Here is an 18,919-nt window from a genome sequence, read left to right as displayed (position 1 = left end):
GCCCAGCTACAAAGGCTCTCATTTTATCACACATGGGTCACCAGGCAAAGATGCAGTGTCATCATGAGATTTGTATTTTGTTTGGTTTGGTTTTCATTTTGGTGTTTGTTTACCTGAGATTGCAGGTATATTGACTGGAAAATTGGGAAGACAGCCGATGTGAACCAGAAACTACTTCCAGGCACAGCTACTGTGTCTACAAGTTACTGTAAAATTGCAGAAGCGTCTATTCCAAGTGCCTGAGTGGGCTGAGGTATTTGTCCCAATTTCCCATCTGCCTGTGTCACTGTGAGAAGCCCTATTGTGCACAATCACACAGTAATAATCAGCCTCATCCTCTGGCTGCTGCCCAGAGATGAGCAGAATCCTTGCGTTGGCCGAGGCATCTTTGGATCCAGAGAAGCAGCTGGGGACCTGGAGCCTGGTGCTTCTCTGAATCCGTGTGGTAGTAGAGGAGATGCTGGGAAGGGAACCGTGCATTCTGCTGGTACCCACGCTGCTTTGAGTAAAAATCCTCCCTGAGCCGCTCTGTAGGGACCACAGGCCAGTCCCACATCACCCCCTGCTGGTCATATGTGGAAAAATGAAAAATGCCGAAAATGCAAGAGATAATGTCTGTGAAAAATAGGTAAAATACGTGCTTTTCTAGGAAGGATCAAAATTGGCTCTACTGGAAATAAAACAAGTAAGCTTACCTATTTTAATACAGAAATACAAAATGTTATGGACCCACTCCACAGAATGACTGAACAGACAGATATTCTCACATGGAAGCTCTAAAAACATCAGAGGCCAGAGGGTTCCAATCTACTTGCTCTATTTTTAAATAACACTTAAAAGGATGGAAAACTTACCAGTTCTTTTAGAGATCAGTTATATCAGTTATAATGCATGTTACAGTTAAATTACAGAAAAATAAAAATGGCAGACGAACAACATTAGATATTACGCAAATGTTCTAAATAGAATATTAACGAAGAGAGCTCAATACTAGATTAATGAATTGATGAATTATTACCAAGTGTCATTGATTCCAATGATGCAAGTTGTATGCAATAGTAAGAAATATTTTAATATAACACACAATATAAATATAGATAGATAGATATGATCATACAGTCTCAAATGATACTGGAAGGGATTTTGACCAAATTTAGCATCAATTCCTAATAAAAGCCACATAAAACTAAAAGCCACAAACAGAAACATTTATAATATGGCCAGACACACTCTCTCACACACGTATAATGAAATCCTAGTGGCAGCATCTTAGTCAATGGAATGGTAAAGGGCAGCATTTCCAAAAAGATCAGCAATAGGCAAAGGTGATTCCCTTTGCCCATGTACCTCCATTAATATTCCACAGTATTCTGCAAGAATGAGAAAATCCAATTAAAGTAATGATATCAATGGTTTGGACATAGAATTCATGGGAACAAAGAAGTAGACATTCTTAATGATCCAAATGAACGTTGTGGCCTTAGATACTCTGGTCCCGGTGCAGAAGTGACAGCAGAGATCACCCCAGTGAGTGACTAGTCACTAACACTCACTAGTACTGGTAACAGGTAGTGACAGAGGCATGTGAGTGGAACAGGGGGAGCAAAGGGGAGGTCTTGGTGCACCTGCCCAGCAGTGAAGAGCATCTTGTAAGATATTAGGCAGTCACCTGAGGTCTGGGGTAATCATCTGCATCCCACTCACACTGCATCCCAAGTAACATCAGTCATCACACTTATGGGGCTTCTGTCTCAGAGCCAGAATAAGCCACATGCAGACTTCCAGGGCAGAAAGTGTGGACTTTCTGCCCAAGTGACCAACACACTGAGACAGGCGTTGTGAGTCTGGTGTCACAGCACCTGCTCCATGTGGAACCAAGGAGAAGGCAGGTCCTGTGCATAAAATCTTGTAAAGGTCCCCTACCAGAAGCTGGAAGAACAAGACTTCCGGGTTTGGTTGAGGCGCCACTGAGCTCTGTCTCCTGAGGGTCCACTGTGCGGACTCCGCCCACAAGCTGTGTCTTGTCTTCTGCACAGTCTTCCCAGGAGCCCACTTCCTCCTAGGAAGTGCACTGGGGCTCCTAATGGTCTGTCAGCCCCACCTTGTTCAAGACTCCCTGAGGAAAAAGGAGGCGATGACCTACATTGGAAGCCATCAGTTAGGAAGCCAAAACCAGGAGCTCACAGGGTCACAGGAAGCCTCACGGGTGAAGGCAAGTCCCACATCAGTGAGGACACAGGTCGCCCAACTGCCCTGGAGCCCACTGAGTGGTTGAACGGAAAGACTGGAAGAGCCTTCAAATCAGAGGTCAGGTCATGTACCGAGGTCAGGAAAAGAGGGGAGGCAGGTTGCTGGTGACGCTGGTGGATGGCCACTTGAGGTCGGAGAGATGGACCCTCTAAGCAGGGGAAGCCAGCACCTCCAAATGGAATAGAAAAGAAAAATCTCGAAAAATTAATATTCTCTTACTTAAACCTTGAAATCCTTTATTACACATTTTTAAGGTGTACGAATGTGCATCTTCATATAGCCACAAATGCATTCACAATGATGTTGCCTATACATTTGTTAATCATGCAGATGAAATTTTCACTTATTGTATTATTTTTAATACTCCTGAATAGGCCACACAATTGTCAGCTGGAACCCAGTCCCTGTCCTTTCCTTGGCAGTGAATGCTGCTCTGGGAGGTCCCCATGCGCTGGGTGAGCCTGGGGAGCTCAGGGTTTGTGTCTCCTTCCCCACTGGCCTGGGGCCCCATGTGCGCACTGAGGCTGCTGTCCCACACGGAGCAGTAATAATCAGCCTCATTCCAGGCTGGAGCCCAGAGATGCTCAGGGGGCCACACTGCCTCACCTGGAGCCAGAGAATCTCTCGGAGACCCCAGAGGCCCAGATGTTATTCCTGCTGGTCAGGAGTGTGGGGACATGGTCTTGGGGTTGCTGCTGCAGCCACGCTGCCCCCTCATGGCCGACATTTTTGCTCTTTCCAGTGCAGGTGAGTGTGGCCGTCTGTCCTGGGGACTTGGTCACTGAAGGCGGCTGAGTCAGCCCTGCCTGGGCCACAGACACTGTAGGGCACAGAGAGGAGTGTGAGGGCAGGATCCCAGCTCACTGTGAAGGAGGGTGGGGGCGTGGGGCAGAGCTGGGGGTGGATCTCCATCCCGAGGGTAAGTCACTCTCATCTGTGTGGGGAGTGAGGAGGTGAGGAGGAGAGGAGCCCAGGGCACGGGAGAGACCCAGACTCTGAGCCCTAGAGCTGTGCTGTGGAGACGGAGCTGCCCTAAGTCTCTCTGGATCTCCTGAAACTTTCATCGGGGGTGGAGTGGATACACTCAAATCAGCCCTTGCTCTCTGTCTGCCTCTGGCCTCCCTGCCCTGGTCCTCACAGGGAGATGGAAGTAGAGGAGGGATGAGCTGACCCAGGGGGTGGAGGCCCTGGCTCTTGATGACCCTGGGTCCTGGAGGTCAGCACAGCCCAGTGAGCACACTGATGGCTGAACCCCTGGAGCCCTGGGTGGCTTCCCAGCTGGGAGGGGCCATCTCAGGATTGTCCCACACTGTCCCACATGCCCTCAGACCCCACCCCACCCGGCCTCTCTGACACACCTGGGCCCTCCGGTTAGAGGAGGACTGTTGTCCCGATGCTCTTCATGAAGCTGCTCCTGGTGTCAGAGAGGGACCTGGGCAGCTGGGATTCTAGACACCGGGGGTGTGGGTTGAGGGATGTCCCTGTCACTACAAAGAGGCCACAGCAGCTTGCCTTTCAGCTGCATCAGCAGAGTATGCACAGAATTTTATTAGATCATCGATTATAAGTCCAAAAATGGAGAATATTTTCTCTTTCAGTTTTTCATGAGAATTAGATCCCAACAATTTAATACACTTATTTTCCTAACACTGTCATCACCAGGAGCTTGGGATCGTGTGAGATCCGTGTTGGCTCCAGCGCAGTCTCTAGGTCCTTCTTGTTTCTGACATGACTGGAGTCAGCCTCCCTCTGTCCCCATCACTGTCTCTCTGGAGAGACCGGGTGCCCTGGAAAAGGAGCTCCTGCCTGTGTGGACATGAGCAGGCAGAGGGTGCATCGATGGGAATGGCTGAGTCTACAGGGGATCAGAGGAACGGACATGCTCAGATCGACAGACCCATGTAGGGGGCTCAGACCCTCAGATGCTGGTGACAGAGGTGACGTCAATCACAGAGGAGTGAAGGTGTGATCAGGGGCCCCAGGGGGGTGGTTTATGTCTCACTTCCTCGTGGGCACACAGCACTGAGTACACTGAGGTCTCTGTCATATGTGTGACAGTAACAATCACCTCGTCCTCAGGCTGGAGCGCACAGATGGTCAAAGAGACCATGTTGCCTGACTTGGAGACAGAGAATCATCTGGAATCTCTCAGGGCCTGGTACTTCCAAGAGTCAGAGTTTTGGGGCAGCACCACTGACAGCTGGAACCAACACACACTATGGGATCCAATGTTGCTGTTCCCGGAGCAGGAGATGGTGACCTCCTGGTCCAGGGTCCCTGACACCGAGGATGGCTGGGTCAGCAAAGACCATGCCCAGGACCCTGAAATGAGGGACACAGAGTCACAGAGGTGGAGAGTCAGGGCCCTTCCCACACCCCAGGCTGGACACCAAGGGGAAGGAAACGTCCCTGTATCCTCCTAGGGACCCGAACTGACCCCAGAGTCCAGTCACCTGTGAGTGAGTGAGGAGGGTGAGGAGAGGGGTCTGGACCATGACAGAGACACCCCAGAGCTCTCTCTCCCTCCCCCAGATGACACAGGGCTGCCCAATTATCTATCCCTCATCCCTTCCCTCACTCTGATGGGAGCAAGAGCCCTTCATCCAAATTGTTTCCCCTTCTCCTCCCCTCACCTCTCCCAGCCTGTCTGTGAACCAAGATTCAATCCCCTTTGCCTTGGAGTTTATCATTGGATGACATGGAGCTGGTAACTTATGATATGGGCTCTTCTGGGACCTGGGGAGGAAGGATCTGCTGGGGCCCAGGGGTCACTGAGCAGAGGGCACCAGCTAAGCAGTCAGGTGCTTGGGTCACAGCTCTCTCTCATCACATGTGGTTCAGACACACGCCCACCGCGCCCCCTGCTGGCCCTGGTGCGCTTTGCACCATGTCAGAATACACTGTCAGCATCCCACCTGCGGGAGGGCAGGGCCTCCCTAAGCATTGCCTTTTCCACAGTCCCCTCCTCATAAAGGGGTGGGACCCTCACCCAGGCCTTCACTGGGCTGCAACCTCCTCCCCACACTGACTCCTCAGTGTCATAGAGAGGCCTCCTCACATGGTGGGCTCTCTGATGCCCCTTCAGTGGTTACACAGTGGAGTGCAGGGCCCTGAGAACTGGCCCCAGAGGGACAATTTGTGCTGCTTTCTCACAGCAGAAGGACAAAGGCCCTGAGACCAGCCACGTCTCACTGTTTGGGAAGGTGGAGGCACTCCCCCTCTCTCTGACCCCACTTTCCACTGAGGCAGGTGCAGGCCCCTCAACCCTCCCCCTTCATGCCTCTCATGTCCCCCCTGGTGGGGATGGGGGTCCATCAACAGGAACAAGGCAGGGAGGTATTGAGAAGAGGCTGTTCTTCATCCTCAGAAAGACAGAGGTCGGCTGCTCTGGGACCCACCTCTCAGCACAGCTGTCCAGGATGACGCTGGGGCTGCAGCCCTGGGACCTAAGGGGATGGGGCTCCATGAAGAGGGCAGCGTCCCCAGGGTGAAACCGAGACCCTTGTAGGAGGGAGAGACTGAGGAGTGAAGGGGGCTTAAGGATTGAGACCCCAGGAGACAAGGAAAGCAGACTTTGAGTGACTGAGCCATGGCTGAGTGACAGGAGAAGGGAGGTTTCACACCATCCTCTGGCCCACAGGGACCCTCACATCAGAAGATGACAATGACCACACATTAGAGCCGATGGAGCTGAGGTGATGGGCTTCTTTGAGCAGGGGTCATGCTAGAGGTCCGGGGACCTGCACAGCTGCCTCTATTTATCCCCACCAGGCACCTTCTTAAGGAAACATTCAGAAAGGTGTATTTTGCCTACTCTTTTCCTTTTATTTCTTTCTCTCTCCCTTCCACACACACACACACACACACACACACACACACACACACAAATATAGGTAGAAATGTGTCGTGAATCAGCCATGATGGGCATTCGTACTGAAGAATTTTGTACCATGAAAGAGACCAACTTTGCTTTAAACTTGGCTACTCTCTCACTTTTGTCCTAAAATTTTTACCTGTTCTGTGTATTTTGTGTATCATCACTTCTCTTCCTATGTATAGTTTCCGTGAAAAAATAATAAACGTGTGTGATTGAGCATCAATTTATTAACTAGAACACAGCTTTAATCTTACTCTTTTTTGTATCTAAAATACTCCATTTACAAAGTAATTATGTAATTTTTTACCCAACCTGTTCACTCTAACAGAACTGTACTAGTGAAAATATTGTGATATTTCTTTACTAATTTCTCAGTGAATAATTTAGCCTTTCACAGTGACAATGAACACAAATTTCTCAGTGAATTCATAGAGATAGGAAGTTCACTAAATACATAGTCTCCGTTGCATAGAGAGAAAAAGTAGGTAATATATAGAGATGACTAGAGAAGAATTTACATAATTTGATAACTCAGATAAATATGGCTTTTCAAATGGAATTTCCAATGATTCTATTTCCAAATGTGTGGAGGTATAATTAACAAGTAAATATTGTATTATATTTAAGGTGTGAAATGTGGTGATTTAATACATATGTACACACACATTTTCAAATGATTACCACAATAAGTTAATTAACACATCCATCATCTTTTTGTATTTGGTGAGAATACTTAAGATCTACTCTCTTAACAAGTTTAAAGTGTTCAACAATGTATTATTAACTATAGTCACCATGCTATATATTAGAGCCTCAGAAATTATTCATCTCTTTTTTTTTTTGAGGAAGATTATCCCTGAGCTAACATCTGCTGCCAATCCTCCTCTTTTTGCGGAGGAAGATTGGCCCTGAGCTAACATCCGTGCCCATCTTCCTCTACTTTATATGTAGAAGGCCTGCCATAGCACGGCTTGACAAGTGATGCGTAGGTCCGTGCCTGGGATCCGAAACAGCAAACCTTGGGACACTGAAGCGGAGTGCACGATCTTAAATGCTGTGCCACTGGGCCAGCCCCAGCAATTATTCATATTAATACTGAAAATGTATACCATTTGCTACTTTTCATTTAAATAGGAACAAATTTTATGTTCTTTGTCCTAGAAATGTCAGGTGACATCTCAGAAAGGGTAGAAATGGGTGGGTTGGTATTTCAAATAAAAAAAATGTACTGTATTTATTTCCATCACGTCAGCTTTTAGGCCTCTCACTCTGAAATTTTCACTCTCCACTATAGTTGGGGTGCAGGTCTTTTTCCTACATATAGCTCGTTTCCAGAAACAGAGAACAATTATTGTGACACTCTATTCAATTTTTCAAACAAACTATTTACTCTTCAATGATACACTACAAGATATAAAAACACACTTATATAGAGAACACCAGGTGGGCGCCACAGTGTGGGGCATATGTTCACTCTGATAATCCTATGATGACCCATCTCAGTGGTTCTGTGCTGATGGACACCTTGTCCTCCATTTTGTCACTCTGTCAGTGGGGAGGTCAGATTTGATTGCAGGTGAACAGTTCTTAGCTTTATACCAAGAGTCCTCCAAGATGGGAAACCAGCACTGCTGCTCTAGAAGTATGTTCACAAGGATTCTGTGAATATGGTGACAACAAATGGGCTGTCTAACTCTTCTCAGAATATTTGACACTACTTTTCATGTCCCCTTCTCCAATACATTATGCAGAGTTATAAATGCATCTTATAATTTTCTTTTATTCCTCAGTTTATATTTTTGAAACTTCATTCAAATTGGTTGTGTTAAGTTGTGTATCCATTTAGAAAAATGTACACTTTCCTAATTCCAATCTTGAACACTCTCCTCCAGAGAATATAAACAGTGAGAACACACCCAGCCCAAAATCCCTGAATTCAACACACAGAGGAGCTGGAGCCAAGAATCAGGTGCTGTATTTCCTGGGGAAGAGTGACAGGCAGGGTTCCCACTGTAGGGGAGGATGACAATTCCTCTACCCTCTACATCCTTCTGGTTAGTCTAAGAATTAAGTTGACATGAGACAGGATAACAGGAGAAAAATCAAAGTACAATAACATGTACACATGAAATAAATGCAGGAAAACCGAGTAACTCACCAAAATGGCCAAAGCCAGCACCTTAAATACCATCTTCAATGAAATAAGATGTAGATAAAGAAAACACAAACCAATAAACAAAACAACACAAAAATATCCCTAATAAATATTTACACAAAAGTCCAACCTCCCCCCAAAAAAACATACCAGCAAACCAAATTCAACTGTACCTTAAAAAATTTATACATTATGAACAAGTAAGATATTTGCTAGAATGCAAGGATGGTTTAACATATGAAAATCAATCAGTGTAATATAGTACATTAACAGTATGAAGGACAAAAAACACATGCTCCTCTCAATTGATATATAAGAAGCATTCAACAAGTTTCAACACTCTTTCATGATAAAAACAAGACCAAAAAATTCAACCAACTCAAAATAGAAGGGCCCTACCTCAAGATAATAAAGGTCATATATGGCAGAATCACAGCTAACATTGTACCAGATGATGAAAAGCTGAAAGTTTTTCCTCTAAGATCAGAAAGAACACAAGGATGCCCACTCTCACCACTTCTACTGACTATACCACTGGAAGTCCTGGCTAGAGCAATTAGGCAAGAAGAAGAAATAAAATACATCCAAATCAGAAAGGAACAGTTAAAACTGTCTCTGCAGATGATAGGATATTATATATAGATAACTCTAAATACTCCACCAAAACCTGTTAGAATAAACAAACAAATTTAGAACATTTTCAGAATACAAAAACAAAATACAAAAGTCAGTTGTGCTTGCACACACTAACAACACACTACCTGCAAAAGAAATTTGGAAAACAATCCCATTTACAATGACATCAAAATGAATAAAATGCTTAGAAATAAATTTAACCAAGGAACTGAAACATCTGCACAGTGACAACTAAAGAACATTGATGAAATAAATTGAAAAAGACACAAATCAACAGAAAGATATCCAATGTCCATTGGAAAAATTAGTATTGGTAAAACATCTATACTACCTAAGGTGTTATATAGACTCAGTGCAATTACTTTCAAAATCCAAATGCTATCTGATACAGAAAGAAAAATACTTGACCATAAACTTTACATGGAACCACGAAATACCTCAAACAGAAAAAAACAATGTTGAGAAAGAACAAAGCTGGAGGTCTCATAATTCCTGATTTCAAAACATATTGCAAAGCTACAATAGTCAATGAAGTATTACACTGGAAGAAAGACAGACATCTATACAAATGAAACAGAATAGAGAGCCCAGAAATAAAGTCACGCATAGATGGTCAACTGATCTTCAACAAGGTTGCCAAGAATACACAATGGAGAAACGATAGCTCTCCAAAAAAGGTTTGCAGAAAACTGAATATGCATATTCAAAAGAATAAAACTGAGGAGTCTGATCTAACACCATACACAGAAATGATTTCCAAGTGGATTAGAATTAAACATAATAGTGGAGACTGTAAAAGTGTTAGAAGAAAACAGAAAAAAGGATAATGACATTGGTGTTGGCAATGATTTCTTGGGCATGACATCAAATCACAGGACACAAAAACAAAAATTAGAAAAGGGAGGTCACAATTATCTGAAAATATACACAGCAAAGGAAACAGCAAGTGAAAAGACAACTTATAGAATGGGAAAAGAATATTTGTAAGCTATATATCTGATATGAGGTTATTATAAAAAATACATAAAAGAACACCTATGACATAACAGAAAAAGTCAAATAACCTGATTGAAAAATGGGTAAATGTTTGATGTAAAGTGATGCAGCCACTGTGGAAAATAGTACAGGGTTTCCTCAAAAACCAAAAGTACAACTACTATATGATGCCGCTCTCCCACTTCTGGGTACTTATCTAAAAAATTGAAATCAGGATCACAAAGAGTAAATTTCACTCCTGTGTTCATTGCAGCATTACGCACAATATTCATGAGGTAGAAACAACGTAAATGTCCTCTGACAAATGAAACAGTAAGGAAAAAATAATATATACATGCAATGGAATATAATTCAGTGAGGAACCAAAAAAACAAAAAGGAAATCCTGCCATATGCTACAACATGAATGAACCTCAAGGGGCATTATGCTAAGTGAAATAAGCCAGACAAAGAAGGACAAATACTGTAATACGGCACGGTTCCAGTTATACGAGATTTCTAAAATAGTCAAACTCATCCAAATGCTGCAGGAGCAGCAATGGTACTCATGTCTTAGCCCTTGCCCTTTCTCCAGCAGTGGCAAATGGCACCTGAGACCCGAGGCTTCAGGAGCCACAGCAGAACCCACGACCCAGCCCCCAGTGGTGGCACTCCTGACACACACTCTACCAGCAGCAGGGAATGTATACAAGACCCTGGTCACCCAGCAGTGACAGTGACACCTGTGAACCTACTGCTCCTGGCAGCAATGCTGCCATAAAACCTGGGAGCAGCAGCACAAGTGAAGCACAGGGCAGCCTCACCCAAGCCCAGGGAGAGCCAGTGGGAAAATATGACACTCAGGAGACTCCAAATGCAGAGGAAGTGTTTGCAGGCTGGTCACCCTGATGGTGACACCTGAGAATGCAGGAACATCATAAACATCAAGGCACCAACAACCTTGGAATCACAAGCAGCACAGGGACGGTACTGACAATGCCTCTGCAGTGGCAGTGGATGGTGAAGTGTGCAGGCTCTCAAAAACATGCAGAAGCAGCCTAGAATCAAAGTACCCAAAGTCTTACCCAAATAAGAAAGGTGTTTACTGCCACAAATGCACTGGCAGAGAATCAACTCATCAAGCTCCATGAAGAACTACAGTAACAAGGCAGAATAAAAAGGAAATGAGAAGTCTCTAGAAATCAAACTGGAAGTCATGGAAGACTGCCATCTGACTGACAGGGAACTCAAATAGCTGTCATGAAGACACTCAATGAGCTAGAAGAAAACTCAGACAATTCAATGAGCTCAGAAATAAAATTAATGAAGAGAAGGAGTACGTCATCAAAGAGACTGAAACTTTAAAGAAACAAACAAACAGAAATTCAGGAGAAGAACATGATAAATGAGATGAAAAATAAAGTAGAAAGCACTGGAAATACAGCAGCCCATATCAAAGAGAGAAGTAGCAAACTCAAAGATAGAGACATAGAAATGATTCAGGTAGAAGAGGAGAGAGAACTAACATTTTTTAAAAAATAAAGAAATTCTATGAGGAATATATGAGTCAATTAGGAAAAGCAACATAAGGATAACAGGTATCCCAGAAGGAGAAGAGAGTGAGAAAGGAGCAGAGAGCTTAGTCAAAGAAACAATAGCTGAGAATTTCCCAACCCTGAGGAAAGAACTGGATATACCAGTACATGAAAGAAATAGAACTCCTAATTATCTCAATGCAAAAAGACCTCTCCAAGGCATGTAACATTAAAACTGTCAAAAGTCAATGATGAGAAAGAATATTGAGGGTGGCCAGAGAGATGAAAATAATTTACAAAGGGAACCCCCATGAAGCTATCAACAAATTCTTCAGCAGAAACTCTGCAGGCTAGGAGAGAGTGGAATGATATATTCAAAATATTGAAAGACAAACACTATCAGCCAAAAATACTCTATCCAGCAAAGTTCTCCTCCAGATATAAAGGAGAAACAAAGGCTTTCACAAACAAATCTGAGAGAGTTTATCACCAGTAGACCTCCCTTACAAGAAAAGTTCAAAGGAGCATCGTACCTGAAACTAAAAGGAAAAGGTTGACAAGATTTCAGCTTGGTGATAAAGACACAGACAGAATCAGAAAATTGCAACTCTATATCATACTAAGTAAACAGTTATACCATAAAGGCTAAATGGGAAAAAAACACAACAAAAATAACTATAACCACTTTAATATAACAAACTCACCACACATAAAGGATAATTTGTGACAATAAAAACATAGAACAGGATGAAGAAAAGGATAGTATCTTCATAGGCTAATGGAGATAAAGTGCTATCAGGAGAAAAAGGACCTCTCATCTAGGAGATCTTTTATACAAACCTTATGTTAACCACAAAACTGGAAAATCAGAGCAGAGTCATAAATCATAAACAAAAAGGAAAATGAGAAAAACATCACAAAAACCCAGCTGACTGAAACTGCAGACAGAATTACAAGGAAAAAGAAACAAGGAAACACAGAACAACCAGATAACAATAGATAAAATAGCAGTATTAAACCCTCGCATATCAATAATCACTCTAAATGGGAATAGATTGAATTCATCAATCAAAAGACACAGAGTGGCTGGATAGATTAAAAGACAAGACCCAATAATATGCTGCCTCCAAGAGAGCTAAGTCAGGTCTAAAGACACACAAAGGCTCAGAATGAATGGATGGAAGATAATACTCCATGCAAATAGTAACTGAAGGACAGTAGGTGTCACCACACTTATATTAGACGAAATAGACTTCAAGCCAAAAAAGATAGCAAGAGACAAAGGTGAGCATTCTATAATGATAAAAGGGACATTCCACCCAGAAGACATGACATATTCATATGTATGCATCAAACATAGGAGCACCAAACGATATAAAGGAACTATTAGCAGAAGTAAAGAGAGAAATTGACAGCAACAGAATAATAGTAGGGAACTTTAACACCCTACTTACAATAATGGGTAGATCATCCAGACAGAAAGTCAACAAGGAAACATTGGCATTAAAGCAAACACTAGACCAGATGGACTTTCTCTCTCTCTATATATAATATTCTACTGTAAAGTACCAGCATAGATATTCTAAACATTCTTCTCAAGTGCACATGGAACATTCTCAAAGATAGACCATATGTTGGAAAAGAAAATAAGCATCAATAAATTTAAGAAGATTGAAATCATATCAAGCATCTTTTCTGACCACAGTGGTGTGAAATTAGAAATCAACTAGGAGAAGAAAACTAGAAAACTCACAAATACATGGAGACTAAACTACATGCTACTGAACAACTATTGGATCAATGAAGAAATCAAAGGAGAAATCAAAAAAACACCCGGAGACAAATGAAATCGAAAACACAACATACGAAAACTTACAGGATGCAGTAAAAGCAGTATGGAGAAAAAACAGGAAAAATCTCAAATAAATAATCTAACTCTACCTAAAGAAGTAGGAGAAAAAAGACAAATAAGCCCAAAGTCAGCAGAAGGAAGGAAATAATAAACATCAGATCAGACATAAATGAAATATAGACTAAAAAAATAAAACAAAGGATCCATGAAAATAAGAGCTGCTTCTTCAAAAAGAAAAACAAAATTGACAAACCCTTAGCAAGACTCACAAATAAAAAAAGAATGTTCAAATAAAATGAGAAATGAAAGAAGAGAAATTACAACAGATACTACAGAAATAGAAAAGATTATTTGAAAATACTAAGAAAAGCCATATGCCAAAATATTGAATAACCCAGAAGAATAAGATAAATTCTTAGAATCATATAACCTCCTGCAGCTGAATCAAGAAGAAATAAAGAGCCTGAATAGATCAGTCACTAGTAAGAAAGCTAAAGCAGTAAGACACACCTCCCAGAAAACAAAAGTCCAGGACCAAATGGCTTCTCTGGTGAATTCTACCAAACTTTCAAAGACTTAATATTTATCCTTATGAAATTCTTCCAAAAAGTTGAAGAGGATGGGACACTCCCTAACTCAGTTTATGAGGCCAACATTACCCTAAAACTAAAGCCAGATAAGGACAATGCGAAAAAGGAAAGTTACAGACTGATATTGCTGATGAACACAGACGCAAAAATCCCTAACAAAATATTAGCAAATCAAATACAACAATACATTAAAAGAATCGTACACCATGATGAATTGGGATTTATTCCAGGGATGCAGGGATGGTTCAACATCATCCACAAAACAATCAATGTGAGACACCACATTAACAAAATGAAGAATAAAAAACTCATGAACATCTCAATAGATGCAGAGAAAGCACTTGTCAAGATCCAATATCCAATTATGATAATGACTCTCAATAAAGTAGGAATAGAAGGAAAGTACCTGAATGTAAAAAAGGCCATATACCACAAACCCTCAGCCAACATCACACTCAATTGTGAAAAAGTGAAAGCTATTCCTCTAAAGACAGGAACGAGACAAGGATGTACACTCTCACCATTATAGTCCACATAGTATTAGAAGTCCTAGCCAGAGAATTTAGGCAATAAAAAGAAATAAAAAGGATCTGAATTGGAAAGGAAGAAGTTAAACTGTCACTAGTTTTGGATGGCATGATTTTCTATGTAGAAAACCCTAAAGAATTAACCAAAAACTACTAGAAATAATTAATGAATACAGTAAAGTTTCAGGGTACAAAATCAACATATGAAAATCAGTTGTATTTCTACACACTAACAAGGAACTAGCAGAGAGAGAAATCAAAAATAAAAATCCATTTACAGTCTCAAAAAAGTGAATAAAATACCTACGAATAAATTTAACCAAGGAGGTCAAAGACCCATACAGTGAAAAATATGACACTATTGAAAGAAATTGAAGAAGACATAAAGAAATGGAAAGCTATTCCACGTACATGTAACTGGAAGAATAAACATAGTTCAAATGTCTTTATTACATAAAGCAATCTGCAGAATCAATGCACTGTGAATGAGAATCTCAACAACATTTTTCATGGAAATACAATGATGAATCCTAAAATTTATATGGAACAACACAAAACTCTGAATAGCCAAAGGAATCCTGAGAGAAAAGAACAAAGCTGGAGGTATCACACTTCCTGAATTCAAAATAGACTACAAAGCTACAGTAATCAAAACAGCATGGTAGTGGCAGAAAAACAGACACTCAGATCAATGGAACAGAATTGAGAGCCCAGAAATAAACCACGCATCCATGGGCAGCTAATTTCCGACAAAGGAACCAAGAATGTACAAGAGAGAAAGGAAAGTCTTCAAAAAATGGTGTTGTGAAAATTGGACAGTCACATGGAAAAGAATGAAAGTAGACCATTATCTTACACCGTACACAAAAATTAACTCAAAATGGATTAAAGACTTGAATGTAAGATCTGAAATCATAAAAGTCCTAGAAGAAAACACAAGCAATATACTCTTAAATGTCAGCTTTAGTATCTTTTTGAATATCATGCACCCTCAGGCAAGAGTAACAAAAGGAAAAATAAACACATGGGACTACATCAAACTAAAAAGCTTCTGCATAGCAAAGGAAACCATCAACAAAATGCAAAGACAAACTAAGTTAGGAGAAGATGTTTGCATTAATATTTGGATTAGTATCCAAAATACATAAAGAATTCATACAACTCAACATCAACAGTAAAACCCAATTAAATAATGGGCAGAAGATCTGAACAGACATTTTTCCAAAGAAGATATACAGATGAACAACAGGCACTTGAAAAGATTAGGGAAATGCAAATCAAAGCTACAGTGAGATACCCCCTCACACCCAAGCAGAATGGCTATTCAAACAGACAAGAAATAGCAAGCGTGTTTTAGGACGTGGAGAAAGGAGAACCTCATATACTGCTGGTGGGATGTTCACTGTTGTAGCCACTTTGGAAAACAGGATGGAGATGCCTCAAAAACTAATACTTGAACTACCATATGAAAGAAAGAAAGATGGAATCCTTTCTCCCCCAATCCTAACTCCCTATGGCTTTTCACCCCAGATAGCCAATTTCTTTGCAAACTTATTAAGACTTAAAAGAAATTACACTGTTTAAATCTCCACGATAAACTTCCTGGGAGGCATAATGGATCTAGAAAGAAGATCCTCTCTGCCCCAAATGATCGCAGGAAAGCGGGAAGGAGCATTTTGAGGACAAGCTGGCACAAAAAGCACGGCTCTCCACTCCTAATCATCTGTTTTCACTATGGTAAAATATGTATAACCCAAAATTTACCGTTCCGACCGTCTTTAAGTGTGCACGCAGCGGCATTAAGTCCATCCGCAATGCTGTGCAGCCAAGACCACTACCCTTTTCCAGAACATTCCCCATCTCATACAAACCCTGTTCCCATTGAACATGAACGCCCAGCACCCCCTCAGGCCCTGGGACCCTCGGGTCCGCTCTCTGACCGTTGATCCGCCTGCTCCAGCTTCTCACGTCAGTGACATCCGCCCTTCAGTTCCACCCTCTCAACCACCACATCTATGGTTTGTAGTTTTCTCTCAAAACTGCCCCAAATGACACCGACAGGAAATGCAACTGCAAAACAGTGATTTTCCGTGATCGCTATCACATCAATCGATGATAAAGCCGTTGACAAACTACTTTCTGCAGTTTTTGAAATTTCAATATTACCCAAAAGACCTAAATGACGAGGCTGTTTAGAGTTGAAATCCTGCACAATTCGCCCAATTTTACCCTCGTGCTTCCCAAAGCCTCAAGTTAAATGAGCCAAACCCACTGACTCCGGGCTCAGGAGCCACTCGGACGCCCTGAGCCCCGCCCTGTGCCCCCTCGGCCGGACCTGGAGCCCTCGGTCCCTGAGGACAAACCTGCACATCCTCCTCAGGGGGCACGCGGGGCGGCGACACCTTCCAGTCAGTCAGCGCGTTCAGGACGAGGAGCGCGAGCGGAGTCTGGTCCCTGCTCAGCGCCCGCGACTGTCACCTGCCACACACGACCGGGGTCGGCGCCCTCACCGGGGTCCAGGCTCTGAGGGGCCGCTGCCGCCAATGTCCCCGCTGCCAAGTCCGCTGACGCCCAACTGCCGCCGCCGCCGCCGGCTCTGAGGGCCCTGGGGGAGGGGCTGGCCGCTGCGGCCCCGCCTCCAAGCGCCGACCACGCCCCCTGACACGCCCACCGCGGACTTCCTGCCGGCGGGGGAATCCGCTTCTCTCCTCAGGGCCAGTTCCTTTAGCGCCCTCTCTGGTCGCGGTGAGTAATGCAGGAGGGCTGTGCAGGGCTGCGTGATGGACATCCAAAATGCCGCCAACCACGCCTACCGTGTGCTCTTGATCTGCGTCTATCCTTCACCAAAACCATTCAGCTCTGAACGCTGTAACTTTGACTTGTACAAGCTTGTGGCCTTATTTCTCCCACTTTATTCTCTTATTTAAGTGTTTTAGCTATGCGTGCTCCTTAGCTTTTCCATACACATTTTGGCATAATTTTTTCTGTATCTACAAAATGTCTTGTTGAGATTTTGATGGGAATTATAACACATATATCAATTTAAAAGAAAACTGACTTCTTTACAATACTAAATTTTGCGACTCACGAATGTACTGCATCTCTCCATTTATTTAGATCGACTTTTTTTGATTAATTTCATCTGCATTTGAAAGTTCTCAGAATCCAAGATCTGTACAAGACTTCTACAAATTTTTTGTGTATTTCTTAGAATTACACTTAAGTTTTTCATCTTTGAAGAATAGTAACTGATTATATACTTTAAATTTCTGCCAATGCTGTCATTGCTAGTATACTGAAATACAAATGATTTTTGTATACTAATTTTGTGGCCTCCAAATTTGGTGAAGCCACTTATTACTTATAGAAATTTTCATTTGTAGATTCCGTAGAAATTTCTATGGAAACAGTCATGTCCTTTGCAAAAAAGGCATGGTTGCATTTCTTCTTTTTCTATATGTATGCCTTTTCTTTCCTTGTCTCATTGCACTCACTGGAACTTCCAGTATGATATTAAATAAGAGTAGTGAGGATGGGCCTCCTTGCCTTGTTCTCAGTGATAGCAGGAAAGTGTTAAATATTTCCTTCTTAGGGATACTGATAGCTGTAGGTTTTTGTGGATCAATTTTATCAGGGTGAGGCTGTTCTTTATGCCTAACATACTGAGATTTTTTTTAATCATGTGTTAAATTTTGTCAAATTGTTTTATATATTGATTGATATGATCATGTGATTTTTCTTCTTTAATCTTTTCATATGGTTAATTACGTTGATTGATTTTTCATATTGAGTTAGGCATGCATCCCTGCAGTAATACACCATTGGACATGCTATATAATTCATTTTATATATTGTGAAATATAATTTGATAATATATTAGGGAATTTTATGTCTATAATTGTGAGGGATATTGGTCTATATATTTTTGTGCATTTTAAATTAATATGTCTTCTATGTTGTTGGATTTAGTGTCTATGAATGTTGCTTGGATCTTATCAGTTCATCACGTTGAGTTCTCTTATATTCTTGCTGACTTTCTGTTGAGTTTTTTATCAGATGTTAAGAAGGCTTTATTGAAGTCATAAGGTGTATTTGTGGATCTACTTCTCCTTTCACTGATATCAGTTTTGCTTCACATATTTTGCATCTCCTTGCTGAGACTTTCAATTATTCCATTTATTTCAAGTTTATTCATATATGTTAATTTATTTTGCTAATAGTTGCTTTTAATCATTGTCAGATAGGTAATTCTAACATTTTTGTCATGTCTGTGTTGGCATCTATTGTTTGTCTTTCTTCACTGTGTGATGTTTTCCTGATTCTTAGTATGAAGAATTATTTTCAATTGAAAGCTGGACATTTTGGGGATTGTATTATGAGACTTTGGGTAGTATTTAAGCTTTTGTCTTAGCTGGCTTTCTGTTACATCACTCCAGCAGGGGAGAAGAGGCGAGCAACACTTCATTCCTTCCAGGTGTGGGGAAATGTTCAGACTCCCCATTGCAGGTGGAGATCTTTTCCCT

General features: G+C 42.0%; 1 protein-coding gene across 1 annotated transcript in view; it reads right to left on the bottom strand.

Annotated features, from left to right (window-relative positions):
• Positions 1-17,030, bottom strand: part of LOC138923238 (rho GTPase-activating protein 20-like) — an 84,339-nt gene extending 67,309 nt beyond the window's left edge. Inside the window, exon 1 of the mRNA XM_070261163.1 lies at positions 16,760-17,030. The gene's annotated coding sequence lies outside the window, so the exon portion shown is untranslated. The remainder of the gene's footprint in view (positions 1-16,759) is intronic.
• Positions 17,031-18,919: the final 1,889 nt, after the last annotated feature.

Source organism: Equus caballus, chromosome 2, assembly GCF_041296265.1.
Source record: "Equus caballus isolate H_3958 breed thoroughbred chromosome 2, TB-T2T, whole genome shotgun sequence".
In the NCBI taxonomy this organism is placed as follows: Eukaryota; Metazoa; Chordata; class Mammalia; order Perissodactyla; family Equidae; genus Equus; species Equus caballus.
Note: the sequence above shows the minus strand (reverse complement) of the source record. Positions and strands in the feature narration are given on the sequence as shown.